The 15,165-nt window shown below is 44.8% G+C and overlaps 1 protein-coding gene across 3 annotated transcripts in view; it reads left to right on the top strand.

Moving 5' to 3' along the window:
- Positions 1-683: 683 nt before the first annotated feature.
- The window catches only part of CYYR1 (cysteine and tyrosine rich 1), a 341,901-nt gene continuing 327,419 nt past the window's right edge, over positions 684-15,165 (top strand). For all 3 annotated transcript variants that reach the window (XM_063956387.1, XM_063956384.1, XM_063956385.1), the window contains exon 1: positions 684-977. The gene's annotated coding sequence lies outside the window, so the exon portion shown is untranslated. The remainder of the gene's footprint in view (positions 978-15,165) is intronic.

Genomic DNA, 15,165 nt, shown 5'->3' with positions numbered 1-15,165 from the left:
GATTAATACATCTGCCCCAGTGTTTGATAAATTGTGCTGAATTAAGGCGTAAACTGCCTTAAGGTGGGTACACACTTAGCGATATAATAAATGATATTGCTTATTTTCCCCCTCCTGAGCGATATTGCACAGTGCGTATGCCTGTCATAGGGCGGCCCAGGCTTACGAACCACCTCGCCTAGTGTGTACCCACCTTTAGTTTTTGCACAGAAATAGTTGCTACACACTAATGTGATCTCAATTTTTACTTTGTAACTGAAAGGATATGCCCTTATATTCTTTAACCCTCGATGTGATGGCCTCTCAGACGTCTGGGAGTGTAAACCTTCATGCTATGAGTTACATGCACAACACAAGCAGTAAAGATTCACACTGTTTATTGTTCGTTCAACAAAAGTATATAAGACAATGCATATGGGTGTAACTGACATGTCGTTACACTCCCATTGGCTCGCCAGCAGCCACCAGGCAGAATTGAAAAGGCGGATGTCCATATATGGGTTTCCTACAAGTTTCTCAAAACATTTAACAAAGTCTGTAACACACAGAAGTAAAATTAACAGGTTTCATCTGGTATAGAACTGTCCTTGAGAAACAGACACATACAAGCCTGGTATTGTATGAGCAGATAAAGGTACCCGACACAGGGTAGCACGTATCTATGCAAACACATAACAGTTCATATAGCATGTTTTAACCCTTCATTAGGGAGGTAGAAATATTCACTTTTACACTGTAACTATTATAAGGAAATTGATCATATAAAAAGTAATATTTACAAAGACAGAAGAGTTAACCCTTCAATCCCCTCTTAGAATCATGATTGTTATATGACATGATTCTTGAGTGAGGCTCCTTTCTTGTTCCTCCAGTTCTTGAGATATTGGACATAATCGTCGGGTCCCTTACTATCAGAGGAGGTGACAGGACTGGTGGTTATATCATAGTACATCAGGGCCTTATCAATGCCTTTGGAGGTAAGTTTCTTTCCACAGGGAATTACACAATAAACTATAATGCCTACAAGAATTAAAGTTACAAGTATGAATATGCTTATTTGCACAAGAGCCTGTTTCCAATTTTCAAACCACCCAAAATATTGGCTCCATGGGTTATCAATACCTGAATTTTTCTTAAGTTCTATGGATAAGGTTTCTAACTAGTTTATGGCTAAAGTAACCTTACCATTGGGACCAGTGTTGTCAGGAATATATGTACAACAGCCTTCCACCTTACTAATGTAAACACATGTACCGCCTTTTTCTGCTAGGATCATGTCAAGGGCCATTCTATTTTGGAATGTCATTTGGGAAGTGGCTTCTAGCTGTTCAGCTATACCTTTAAGAGCATCTTTGGTATCATTAACAAATCTTTGTTGATTATAATATATATAATTAATCCAGGCTACGTTTTTATTTACAGTTACTTAAACAATGACTCAAAACCCGCAGCCACCTCATCTCTAGCTTTGAACTCATTTGGAACACCTCTTGGGACCCCTATAGCATCAATGTATACGTGGGGGTCAAAGCTACCTCCTGGGAGTGCTCTTTTCTTTCGATTAGCAGGAGTATTAGAGGGAGGAGTGGGGTCATCGGTGATCATTAGGAGTGGCATTATGACTTTGGCCAGGGCACACTCACCATACCATGGTGTGTCTAATTTAATTCTAAGCTTCATATCCCCACATATGTAATAAATGTCGCCTAATGATCTAGTTTGGTTGACTAAAACAGTTGTTCTTTTATTTGCACAATACCCTGGTGGGAAGGTTTTTAAATTTCTCCCTGTGGTGGTGTTAGATGTATAACAGGTATAGTTTCCAGGATATATGGTTATGGTGCTTCCTGGGTTGGGATTTTTTGACAATATGGGATATTCCCTTTTCCACATTTCGCACTGACTGTCATTTGTTTTGGTGTCATTAAAAAGGCTGAAAAAACATTTTTCTTGTTCTAGGGGTATATTAAGGGGCACTGTACCTAGGTGGGGCCTAGATTTGCCACAGACATAACAGTTGCTTTTATTGTGTTTGTTAGCACTATACTTCATCCATTCCAACCAAAAATTAATGTCAGAGAAACCAGTTTCAATAGCTAGGGTGTCTTCAAAGGTAGGGTTAGTAATAGCCACCATATTTTTAGAAGTGGCAATATGGGGCTTTAAAGGTTTGTTTTGGGGAGCAATTTTAGGCTGGTATTTTGGGTTTTTATACATGTCCCACAAATAAAACATTTGCCTTGCACTATAGTACCCTGCTTGCCACCATATACCAAGTACATAAGTCTCATTGTTGCTTCTGCTAGGGTTCACTATGTTTAGTCTAAACCTGTATGAATTTGGGCCTTCATCCATCTTATGAATGGATAGTCTAGAAAGTAGGGGTACTCCATATTTGCTCCATCTATTTTTTGCAAATGATGGGCCATATTTCCAATCTGCTCCTGTATTCCACCCCACAGATTCCCAGTAATCACAGTTGGATCCATGATAGGATATTTCCATCCACCATTCATCAGTGACACAAATGTACATTGTCTCAGACATCCCTGATTTTCTTTTCTGCTGTATGAAATGTTTGTTGTCAGCAAGTTTAGGGAACATGAAATAATCAAGGATGTATATGGCTACGTGTGTATTGGAGGAATTGTACCACAAGGTGGGGACCCCATCTGTTTGTGTGATGTCGACTTCACATATTGTGAGGTGAATGAGGGCCAGTAGGGCTATCGAGATAGTCCCCAGGATAGAGATAGGGGGCAGGTTCTTCATCATTTTCTGTTCTTCTGTCTTCGCTAGGTGGGAGGTCAGGGCTGTCTGCCCCGGTTCGTACCTCACTGGAATCACTTGCTTCCCTCTCTAGGTCTGGTCTAGGAACCTTTTTTACTCGGGATGCATGGATCCAGGTAGGACTTTCCTCTGTCAGGACTGCTGTTCGGGTAACTGCTACGACCTCTGTCTCTGGACCATAGGTGAAGTCTCCTGGGCTCTTGTTCCTGGGGAGCACCTTCACCACGACTCTGTCTCTGACTTTAAAGGGGTGTGTAGGTTCCTGTGGATTCAAAGGGTTTTTACAAACAACCTCATGTTCAATTTCATTCAGTTTTGTTATCAGGGACCTGACATACTCTTCTCTGATGAGTTCTAGATCTCCTTCCTGTATTACTAGTGGTTTCTTAGCCCAGGGTGTAGGAAAAGGGTCTACCCATTAGTATTTCAAAGGGTGAGTATCCTAGAGTTTTCTGTGGGGTATTCAAGATGCTGGTGTTTAGCTTTATTAGGGTTGTTCCTGAGGCAAGTGATGCATCTGCTAACATACTGGTCCACAAGTGATTCGGCATTAGTAACATAAAAATCATTGGTTAGTAGGAGGAGTGTTGTGGCTTCACCACGGTGACCAACACCACGGCACTGGGCAACGAGCAAAGGGGCACTGGACTGGGGTATACAGGGTTTCCCCTCTTTGCAGATTAATCCTGATTTAGGATTTTTTCTGCAGAATTGGGTAAGTCCAGTCGGAGAGATCAGTATTAGTCGCAGCAGCTTGAAGTTGAGTGAGCAGATGGACGTTGTCAAGGGAGGGACATGCTCTAGTGAGTGCAATGAGTTCTGCAGCTTGCGCGGACTGATAAGGTATTGGCAGGGTTTCCAACACAGTGTCAGGGAGGGTGACAATGGCATAGCCAGCCTGGTATGTATTGTCATTGGGCCTACTACAGGAGCCGTCAACAAATACTATGTCTGCGCCTGGTATGGGAACGGGAGACATGTCAAGTCTGGGAGAAGTTTCAGCTTCAATGGAAGCAGCACAGTCATGTAGGTCGGGTGGTTCATCCTCGGGACCTTTCAAGCCTAAAAGGGCATTGAGAATGGGTGCAGGGCCAGAAGAACCAGCAGTGTACTTAATGGTAAGGGTAGGGTTACTCAAAAGGAGTACTTCATATCCACTAAGGCGTTGTGCTGACATGTGCTGTGTGTGCAAGCCTTTAAGTATTGCCAGGACATCATGTGTGGTGTGGAGTACTGTGATGTGGCCTAAAGTGAGGGTAGTGGCCATTTCTGCAACCATTGCACAGGCTGCCAAAGCCCTGAGGCAGGCAGGCATACCTTGCACAGACACTGGCATGACTTTGGAAAAAAAATGCCACGGGGCGCAACTTCCCTCCATGAAACTGTATGAGCACCCCCGCCATGGTTTTACAATTGTCCCTTGCATATAGATGGAAAGGTAGTACATAATTGGGGAGGCCAAGTGCCGGACTTTTCATCAACATACATTTTAAACTTTCATATGCAGTTAACATTTCTTGTGACCATTGTACAGTTTTAGGTTTGTCCTTCAGTGTGGCTTGTCTCAAAATGTTATCATAATAAGAGCAATCAGATATCCACTGTCTGCAGTAATTTACCATACCCAGGAAGGACAGTAGTTCCCTCTGGGTAGTTGGGGTGACCAGGCCCAATACAGACTGTATGCGTTGTGGACTGACTTTCCTCTCTCCCTGAGTGAGCACAAAACCTAAGTAATCAACATGCTTTTTACACCATTGCATTTTTATTTTGGACACCTTGTGTCCACATTCACAAAGCCAGTTTAGTAATGAAACACCATCCTCTCGGCAGGCCTCCTCAGTTTTACTACAGAGCAGCAGATCATCTGCATACTGTAGCAGGACTGAACCATGGTGAGGTTGCCAGGGCCCCAATGTGGCCTGGAGACAACAGGTGCGTCAATAATCTGCACCAGGTAAGTTGTTTACCCTTAAAAGAAAAGGCAAAAAGTAATTGTGTCTGTGAATCTACAGGTATGCTGAAAAAAGGCATTCTTCAAATCAATTACAGAGAAGAACGCAGCATCTGCAGGGATTGCAGAAATGAGTGAGTTTACATCTGGATCAATTGGTGCAATTGGGACAATTAACTGATTGATCGCTCTGAGATCCTGTACAAATCTTATACTGCCATCAGCTTTGGCAACAGGGTTCACAGGAGTACAGTATGGTGATACAATATGTCTGAGAATACCCTGTTGTAAGAATTGCTGTATCATGGGGCGGAGACCTTCTATCTTTTCTGGTGAGAGGGGATACTGCATAGGTCAGAACACAAAACACTGGTTGTTGCACCGCTGTCCACTAAAAAGGGAATTTTACTTCCATTTATAATAAGTGGCAGCAGAGGTGAATCTTTACTATGACGGGTGAGTTGAATAAAGGCTGGGATACCCTCCTCCGGGCCCCGTCAGTGCGCGGGGTCTTTGGAATGTAAGGGGGAGGGAGAGGGTTTTCAAAGATTTTACAGTTTATCACTTCTTCGCTTCTGTGCTGTTGGGAACTGACATTTTTGTAATCCTCCATATAGAAAGGGTAATTACTGCCTTCCCGTAGGAATGGGTCCTGTCCTGCTTTCTCTGTCCATCCCGCTAAATTATCCACCCATGGGTTAACTAAGTAATACTCTGAGGTAGAGTTGCGGGCGACATACATCTTGCATGTCTCACCAGGGAGGGGCGGGGGATATGTAGTTTTTTTTACTCTGACTAGAGCCCATTGTCAGACAGTAATATAAATCAACAGTACAACTTTAAAAGAAAATATCTAAAATGTACAACACTCTACTATACATGCATCAGCTAACCAGTTAATTAGTCATTGACAATATCACAATATTATCTGCACAGTGAGAACATGAAATCTTTTGACGTGTACGATACTTACCATTCGTACAAGATGTCAGAAAAATACAGCGTTTTAAACAGGAAGCAGGAAAAGTGTTTGAGTAAAGATATCTGGCAGACGAAAACTTACCAGCCGTCTGGACCAAATATAAGAACTTATCTCACTACAAACATACAAAAATATATAGACGATCAAATCGAGGTATTCTCTACGTTACGTATAGACCCCAGGTCTATTTTAAGTATCCCAGATACTAACGTCACGTTATGTATAGACTCCCAGGTCTATTTTAAGTATCCCAGATACTAACGTCTTTGGAGAATTGCGCTTGGACCCCTGGTCCCTTCTCAGACGTATCTTTAAGTCCCAGACATTAAAGATGTTTGGTCACGTGTTCCCAGAACACTGACACGGATTCAGCTTCAGTGTATGACCGCAATCCCGTATGGCAAAGACAGACAATAAATTCTCTATCTTTACCATTCGGGGACGATCACTGAATCGCGGACGTAGCCCCCATTTGAAAGGATATGCCCTTATATTCTTTAACCCTCGATGTGATGGCCTCTCAGACGTCTGGGAGTGTAAACCTTCATGCTATGAGTTACATGCACAACACAAGCAGTAAAGATTCACACTGTTTATTGTTCGTTCAACAAAAGTATATAAGACAATGCATATGGGTGTAACTGACATGTCGTTACACTCCCATTGGCTCGCCAGCAGCCACCAGGCAGAATTGAAAAGGCGGATGTCCATATATGGGTTTCCTACAAGTTTCTCAAAACATTTAACAAAGTCTGTAACACACAGAAGTAAAATTAACAGGTTTCATCTGGTATAGAACTGTCCTTGAGAAACAGACACATACAAGCCTGGTATTGTATGAGCAGATAAAGGTACCCGACACAGGGTAGCACGTATCTATGCAAACACATAACAGTTCATATAGCATGTTTTAACCCTTCATTAGGGAGGTAGAAATATTCACTTTTACACTGTAACTATTATAAGGAAATTGATCATATAAAAAGTAATATTTACAAAGACAGAAGAGTTAACCCTTCAGTAACCATCCAAGCAATTAGCAACAAAGTTTCTTTAGTACTGCTCCAGAAACTCTCTTAGCTTAATATTATTACTGGTTGTGGGCCTAATTCAGATCTGATAGCAGCAGCAAATTTCTTAGCAGTCGGGCAAAACCTAGGGCCTAATTCAGACCTGATAGCTGCTGACATGCGGAGGGACGACCAGCACAGGGCTAGTCCCCCCCGCATGTCAGGCCCCATGTTAGATGAGCAATTTAGCACATCTACGATGAAGTCTGAATTACCCCCAGAGTGCAATGTTCTTATCTAAACTCTGGTAGGCCTACAAGGTATATGTGAACTGTAATCATGTGTTGCTCCTCAGCCCTAATTGTAGTTACAGGAGAACTGGTGAGAATTGCTTTTAGTCGCCCATGACTTTGCAGCCCTGTCTGCTGTTGCCAGCAGTTGATGATCGTGTTTATTATGGGTGTCTGCAGTGCGGACCACGTTCAAGAACTGACAGTACGATGTTGTGGGAGGTTGGGAGACAAATGTTGTGGGAGGTTGGGAGACAAGGATCGACCTATTTCAATTTACAGTGGATACTTGCTGTTCATTTGATGCATTTCATAATATACTTATAAAGGAAGAGGACATTAGAACAAAGGAAGTCAAATATTTCAAAAGGAATTAAACGTAATAAGATGGCCGCTCTGTCATCATTATGTTATGGGTCACAACATATTAGGCAATATGTAACCTTTTATGTTTATTAAGTGTATTTCTTTTCATTATCGGCATGGTGACCTGCGAATTAACCTGTGTGTGCATGTCCAGCTGCTGGGGTAAGGATTTGTCTGAGAACGCCATGTGAGGTGGAGGCTGGAAGTTTTATGTATTGCCCACGAGTACTGACAGCAAATGATCCAACAGTAATCTTATGGGGACTTATCCATTCTGGGCTTGCCCTTCCCACCAACCAAGGTTGTCCTGGGGAGTGTCACTCCCCCATACTTTACTAACCGCGTGCTCTGGACAAAGGGCCATACACACTACATAGCATCTATACATGCCAGTGAGACAGCAGACAGAGGTCCGTGTGACAGCCCAGATAGGCATAAAACATCATGTAGAAATCCTCACAATTCTTGGGAGCGAATCATAGATTTGGAATTGTACCATATTCTTGTGTCTATCTGCAAACAGGTTCAAGTAAGAGAGACTGTCCTGTTATTTTTTTTCCCTTTTAGTTATAAGAAAACTATTGCCGAAGACTATTTTTGTATGTCATTATTATTGGGGTTTTTTTTGTATAAACTTTAAGTATTGTATCTTTCTCATAAGATTGATCTCTGTGACTAGACTGGAGTATCTTGGAGCCAGGTCCATGACACACTCTCTGTGTAATGATGTTGTGCAACTTGGCAGAATATTATGGTGACCTATTATGCCCTGTACTGAATGTTCATCAAATAACCGATCATCAATATTGATGGTAATCTATGTTTTCAGTCCATTGTATTTGCGATAGCCAACATTCTGACATAGGTATGCACAGACTGCGGAGATTGACCCACAATTGGCAAGTACACACTTACTGCTCAAGGCCAGTATCCAGGACATTTGAGTAATGCTCATTGGGGTAAAAAAAAAAAAAATTAACAAGCACCAAAATTCTATCCATCTGGCCTGTCGTGGCCCCACCATATAATGTTCCACCAATGTATTGAGGAATGACTTAATGTGCCATACAGGGAGGCATTCAATTTGCTGGTTGTCAGGATCCTGGCTGTCAAGAGCCCAACGCCCAAATCCCGACACCCAGTGATCCCGCCAGACATATTTGCATTGTGCAGCAGTCCTACTGTTCAATGGCCCTCATTCCTAGTTGATCGCACCAGGCAACTTTTTTCTGCTGGTGCGGTCAACTAATCTCCACCTATGGGGGAGTGTATTTTAGCATAGCAGGGCTATGATCGCTTGTGCAGCCCTGCTATGCTAAAAAGGTTTCACACAAATCAAGACCAGCCCTGGACATACTGTACTTACCCTTTGCAACGGATGCAGCGATGATGGGCACGGCTTTGACGTCAGACATCTGCCCTCCGTTCACCTGGGCACGCCTGCTTTTTTCTTACCACTCCCCAAAAACGGCCTGAAACGGTCAGTTGACGCCCCGGAACGCCTTCCTGCAGTCAATCTTCTTGCAGTCGCCGCTGCCACCGCTTTCTCCGCTGTCAGCGTCGTTGCCCACACCGCGCATGCGCATTCCAGACCACGATCGCACCGTTGCGAGGGAGTGCAGCATGCGATCGGGTCGAAATGAGGCCCAATGTACTTCCCAGATTTATTGATCTGTTTCCGGAACAGTTTTGTACCAATTTGAGTCCTAGAAAGGAGGCTGACGAAAACGGGTTTTTCCAGTCCTGTCGTTCAAAATGTAACTGTTATACTTTATAAATGTTCCATAAACATTAAAATAAACGTACATATATTTTAATATAAAATAACTTCTAAATAAATATTATATATAATTTCAATGAAAGTAAAATGTTTAAGATTATGGGGGTCATTCCGACTTGTTCGCACGCTGCAGTTTGTCGCAGCAGTGCGAACGGGTTGGAACTGCACGTGTGCAGCGAACGCATTGCGCATGCACGCCATTGCCCGACGCCGGTCGTCGCTGTGCAGCGACGACGCCCAGCGGAAAAGGTGATCGCGGCAGCGATTACAAGAAGACTGACAGGTGGGAGGAGTTCCGGGGCGTCAACTGAACGTTTTCCAGGCGTGGTGAGATGAACGCAGGCGTGGCCAGGCGTTTGGAGGGTGGATGTCTGACGTCAATTCCGGGACCTTCATCGTTGGATCCGTCGCACAGGGTAGGTAAGTCTGACCCTGGTCTTGTTTTGCAGGAAACTTTTTTAGCATAGCAGGGCTGCACAAGCGATCGCAGCCTTGCTATGCTAAAATACACTCCCCCATAGGCGGCGTCAAGTTGATTGCACGAGCAGCAAAAAGTTGCTACGTGCGATCAACTCGGAATGACCCCCTATATTGTGTGTTTTTGTTACCTCTGGGATTATTGACTGTGCGTGAGAAACTCTTTCTATTTCAGACTGCAATATGGCACTGCTCATTTTATAAATCATGCATAGAGCTAGAGATGATTACAGTGGATGTAAAGCCTGCAGCGAGGACACTGCGGATATCCTAGGCTAGTACTAGCAGAAACATACAGTAGATGTAGTATTTCTCGGAATAAAAAGCAACCCTTGTGTGAATAATGTAGGAAACAGAAACTTTCATGTTTTTGTTGTTGCTGTTTGTTTGTTTGCTTGTTTGTTTCTTTTTTGTATTTGGATTGTATATAGCAGGGCCGTAACTAGGGGGGGGGGGGGGGGGGGCTAAGGGGGCATGTGCCCCGGGTGCAGGATTTGAGTGGGAGCTGAGGAGTTACAGAGGAGCAGGGTTTTGTTTAGTTTTTTTATCGGCAGTTCTGTGCTGCTCCAGTGAGACAGCAGACGGCTTCCGGGGCAGTGTCTCTGACCCACCTGTCTGCCCGCAGCTGGCTCCGACGCTGTGCGTACCTGGGATCTCTCCTATGCCGACTACTGCCTTAAACTTTCTTCTTTGCCATGCAGGGCTGCAACTAGCATGTTGTGAACCGTGCAAGCTATGGAAGTGAGCTGTTGGTGCTGTTTTTTTCAGCAGGCTGCCTGCCCAGCACCAACCTGGGTTTAACAAGCTGCTGGCTACACACCATTGAGAGGACCCAGGCTTTTGCTTGTTAACAGGTGCAGTCACCGAGGTTACAGAAATCAAAGGCTCATTTTGCTATCTATCCACTTGACAGTGGAAACTAAGAGCCTGGACAACCTCCAACTCTCACCAAGTATCACTACAGCAGCTTTGTGGTGAGTTTAAAGACAGACTTAATTATCAGAACTGTGCTCCCAGTTAGCAGTATCAACCTCCGCTTTGCCTCCAAGATGGAGGAATTTTGTGTAGCTTCTAGGGGGATGTAGTGTAGTGATGTAGTGTACCTGGGGGGTAATTCCAAGTTGATCGCAGCAGGATTTTTGTTAGCAATTCGGCAAAACCATGTGCACTGCAGGGGAGGCAGATATAACATGTGCAGAGAGAGTTAGATTTGGGTGGGGTGTGTTCAATCTGCAATCTAATTTGCAGTGTAAAAATAAAGCAGCCAGTATTTACCCTGCACAGAAACAAAATAACCCACCCAAATCTTACTCTCTCTACACATGTTATATCTGCTTCCCCTGCAGTGCACATGGTTTTGCCCAATTGCTATCAAAAATCCTGCTGCGATCAACTTGGAATTACCCCCCTTATACGGTATGTAGTGTAGTAATGTATTGCAGTATATACAGGGCCGTCTTAACAGCAGTGTAGGCCCCTGGGCACAGTAATGCACTGGGCCCCCTACCCATCCTCCAGCGGTAGGGGTGGGGGGTGCTATCAGCGACAGCTTTGATGTCCCGCAGGCGGTAGAGGGTGTTCTATCTTCCGCTCAGCATGTAGGACCTGGAGCAGTAATTTCTGCTAATTACTCCTTTACTGCACAGATGGGGCTAAACTGTAGAAGGGGGGCATTAGGATGAATAAAGAAGCCCTGGTACATGACTTCCAGGGTGGTAGGGGGTGTTTAATACATATGGGAAGGGGTGGATAGTGGAGTGGGCTTAATATGTATCAATTTCCGGTGGGAGGGCAGCTTGCTTGACTGCAGATATCTCAAGTTCCTGAAAATGTATTTCTTCTTAGCTTTGAATTGGATAAAAAACTAGAGAGTCCCACCTTTCAGAAAGTAATGGAAACTTGGGGATCAGAGTTCAGAAGCAAGAGTAATCCACCAATGAAAATAAAAAAATTGCATATTAGACGTGTGGAGCTGGAGCAGGGATCGGCTGCTTGAAGGCTGATATCTCTTGTTCTGGGCATAGTAGAGACAAGCTGCCAGTGTCCACAAAAAGGGGAGAGTCCCAGCTTTAGGATTATACCTTCAGAAAAACTCTAAGTCAGACACAACCCGAGATATCTGGCTGGGAAGAGCAATTAACAGGCTTGGATGGGGACCACTGCTTTTAAGTTGGATATCTCCGGTTCCCCAGGGCCGATTTTCAAAAATCTGGTATCCCTGGAAAGAGGGGACACTCAGCTATCAGCCTAGTGTCCTTATACTCCTGGGGCCCTTGGGCAAGAGCCCATTGAGCCCATACGAAAAGACGGCCCTGAGTATATAAAGGCATGTAGTGCACTGCCGATGTTGACATGTTCCAAGAAAACATTTCAACAATGACGTCATAGCAGTGGACATTGTAATTACAGCATTATGATTGTTGATATTCTGAATGGTCACTGCATCTCATCTGAAATGGGCTTATGCACAACTAAAGCTGGGTACAGACTGGACGACATTCACCGTGAACGATATCAGCTGACGATTTCCCTTGAACCAAACAATATAGGGCCTACAGTAATTTAGACCTGATCGCAACAGCAAATTTGTTAGCTGCAGGGGAGGGCAGATATAACATGTGCAGAGAGAGTTAGATTTGGGTGGGGTGTGTTCAAACTGAAATCTAAAGCATCCAGTATTTACACTGCACAGAAACAATATAACCCGCCCAAATCTAACTCTCTCTGCAAATGTTACATCTGCCCCCACCTGCAGTGCACATGGTTTTGCCCATTAGCTAACAAATTTGAGCTGCGATCAGATCTGAATTAGGCCCAGAGTGCGTACACACTGATGCGGCCTCATACAGATCGGAATTAGGCCCACTGTGGTGATTACTGCAGTGAAAGGAAAAACGGGTCATTTTGTTGTTATTTTTTTATATTTTAGCCATGACCCTCCAAAAAAGAGAGAGAGAGAGAGAGCCAGAGGCGTAACTAGGGTAGGACGAGCAAGGCACGTGCCCTGGACGCCGTGACGGGCACAGCTAAGGGGGGCGCCCGCGCCGCCGTTCAGGACATCGCTCCCGCCCACGCACCCACAGCCGCCACCGCCTGACCGCCCGCAGCCGCCGCCACATGTTTTGCCGCCGAGCAAGTCCCGCTGTGGTGCCCGGCGGCGTTACTGCAGCAGCTCCTAGCCTCCCTCCTTGCTAGGGCTGCTGCCGGGAACGTGACCGCGATGCCAGCATCACGTTCCCTGAGCTTCTGAACTTCTGCCTGCCGCTGAGAGGTGAGGAGGGGGAAGGGGGGGGGGACACTACACAGTGACACAAAGAGACTACCCCCCCCTATTCTATGCCTCTCTTTCTATATACCTCCCCTCATTCTATGCCTCTCTTTGTGTATAGTACACCCCCCCTATTCTATGCCTCTTTGTGTATAGTATACCCCCCCTATTCTATGCCTCTCTTTGTTTATAGTATAGTATCCCCCCCCCCCCCCCCTACCCTTACCCCTATGCCTAAGAGAAGCATAGAATAGGGGTAGAGGGGTATACTATAATACTATAAACAAAGAGAGGCATAGAATAGGGGGAGGGGGGGTATACTATACACAAAGAGGCATAGAATAGGGAGGTGTACTATACACAAAGAGAGGCATAGAATGAGGGGAGGTATACAGAAAGAGAGGCATAGAATGAGGGGAGGTATACAGAAAGAGAGGCATAGAATAGGGGGGTATACACAAAGTAGAGGCAAGTCGCCCCCGCTACTATTGTTGTAGTAAAACTCTGCATCTACTGTATTTATATCTGAGTGCCGCCGCAATTGTGAGTATATATATATATACATATAAAATGTGAATTTCGGCTCATTCAGTGTGCTATAATGTGAATTTCGGCTCATTCAGTGTGCTATAATGAGAATTTCTGCTCATTCTGTGTGCTATAATGTGAATTTCGGCTCATTCTGTGTGCTATAATGTGAATTTCGGCTCATTCTGTGTGCTATAATGTGAATTGCGGGCCCAGAGAACCAGCAAAAGGAACCGCTCTACCAAACCACCAAAAGCTACAAAACAAACCTGCAAAGCCACCGTCTCCCAGGCCCGAACAGACAGCAGAGAAACATGCTGCACCCCTACAATAACAACAAAGCATAATCCTCCCCGGCCAATGACAGCAGAACGCCGCTGAACAGCCAGTGAGTGCATGGAGCAACAAAAGGGGACCAGATAGCAAATATGAGGCAGAAGCTTACGAACACGACCAAAGCACATTACTGACTAGGGGCAGGACACCTAAACGGGCGTCACCACCTACCTACCCGGTAGAAAAGAAAACCCCACCAAATCACCCCCACGCAAGCCACGAGCTCCTTACCCACGGACCACCCCGTCACCAAAACCACAGCCGTTCCTCTTGCCATAGGATGCGAAGCCGCCCAAATTTTTTTTAAATGGCCCAACAGGCACACGCTCTAAATACAGAGATAGGCCGCACCATCACAATTTGCACCAGCGGAGTGTATCTTTTGGCAAGAGAAAGCTGTTAAGACTATACATGCATCTCCATGCGTGTTCATCACGCCGCCCCAGTTTTCGCCTGTTACCGTAGCCATTATCATTAGTATTGTCACTTACATCTGCCCTCTTCTGGGTGCACAAGACTTCTTTCTGAAAAGGTTGGGTATATTTTGTCGACATTCATCATGTTGGCGTGAGATTTTCGTCATGAACATGTTGAAAGTGATAATATGTTGACATGATTAGAAGGTCAACAAAGTGTTCCAGTAGTGACTTACCGCATTCAGCAGGTCTTCCTGGTCCAGTAGTGACATAGCGTGTTCAGCAGGTATTGCTGGTCCAGTAGTGAATTAACGTGTTCAGCAGGTCTTCATGGACAAGTAGTGACTTACCGTGTTCAGCAGGTCTTCATGGTCCAGTAGTGACTTACCTTGTTCAGGGGTCTTCCTGGTCCAGTAGTGACTTACCATGTTCAACAGGTCTTCATGGTCCAGTAGTGACTTAACATGTTCAGCAGGTCTTGCTGGTCCAGTAGTGACTTACCGTATTCATCAGATCTTCCTGGTCCAGTAGTGACTTACCATGTTCAGCAGGTCTTCCTGGTCCAGTGGTGATTTACCATGTTCAGCAGGTCTTCCTGGTCCAGTAGTGACTTACCGTGTTCAGCAGGTCTTGCTGGTCCAGTAGTGACTTACCGTGTTCAGCAGGTCTTAAGATTCCAGTAGTGACTTAATGTGTTCAGTAGGTCTTCCTGGTCCATTTGTGACTTACTGTTTTCAGCATGTCTTCCTGGTGCAGTAGTGATGTGATTATTTCCAGCTGTGGTGGAGCTTTTCCTGTGGTGAGTAATAACCATTACCCTAAACCTAGTGCCTAACCATAACTCTCCCCACCTGCATCCTAACCCTCCCACTTAGTGTGTAACTCTGACACTCCCCTCCCACAACCTAACTCACACCTTAGTGTGTAACCAATTAACCTCCCCTCCCACAGCCTAACCCAACATTAGT

This window comes from Pseudophryne corroboree, chromosome 2 (assembly GCF_028390025.1).
Source record: "Pseudophryne corroboree isolate aPseCor3 chromosome 2, aPseCor3.hap2, whole genome shotgun sequence".
Lineage (NCBI taxonomy): Eukaryota > Metazoa > Chordata > Amphibia > Anura > Myobatrachidae > Pseudophryne > Pseudophryne corroboree.
This window is presented reverse-complemented; position numbering and strand designations above follow the sequence as displayed.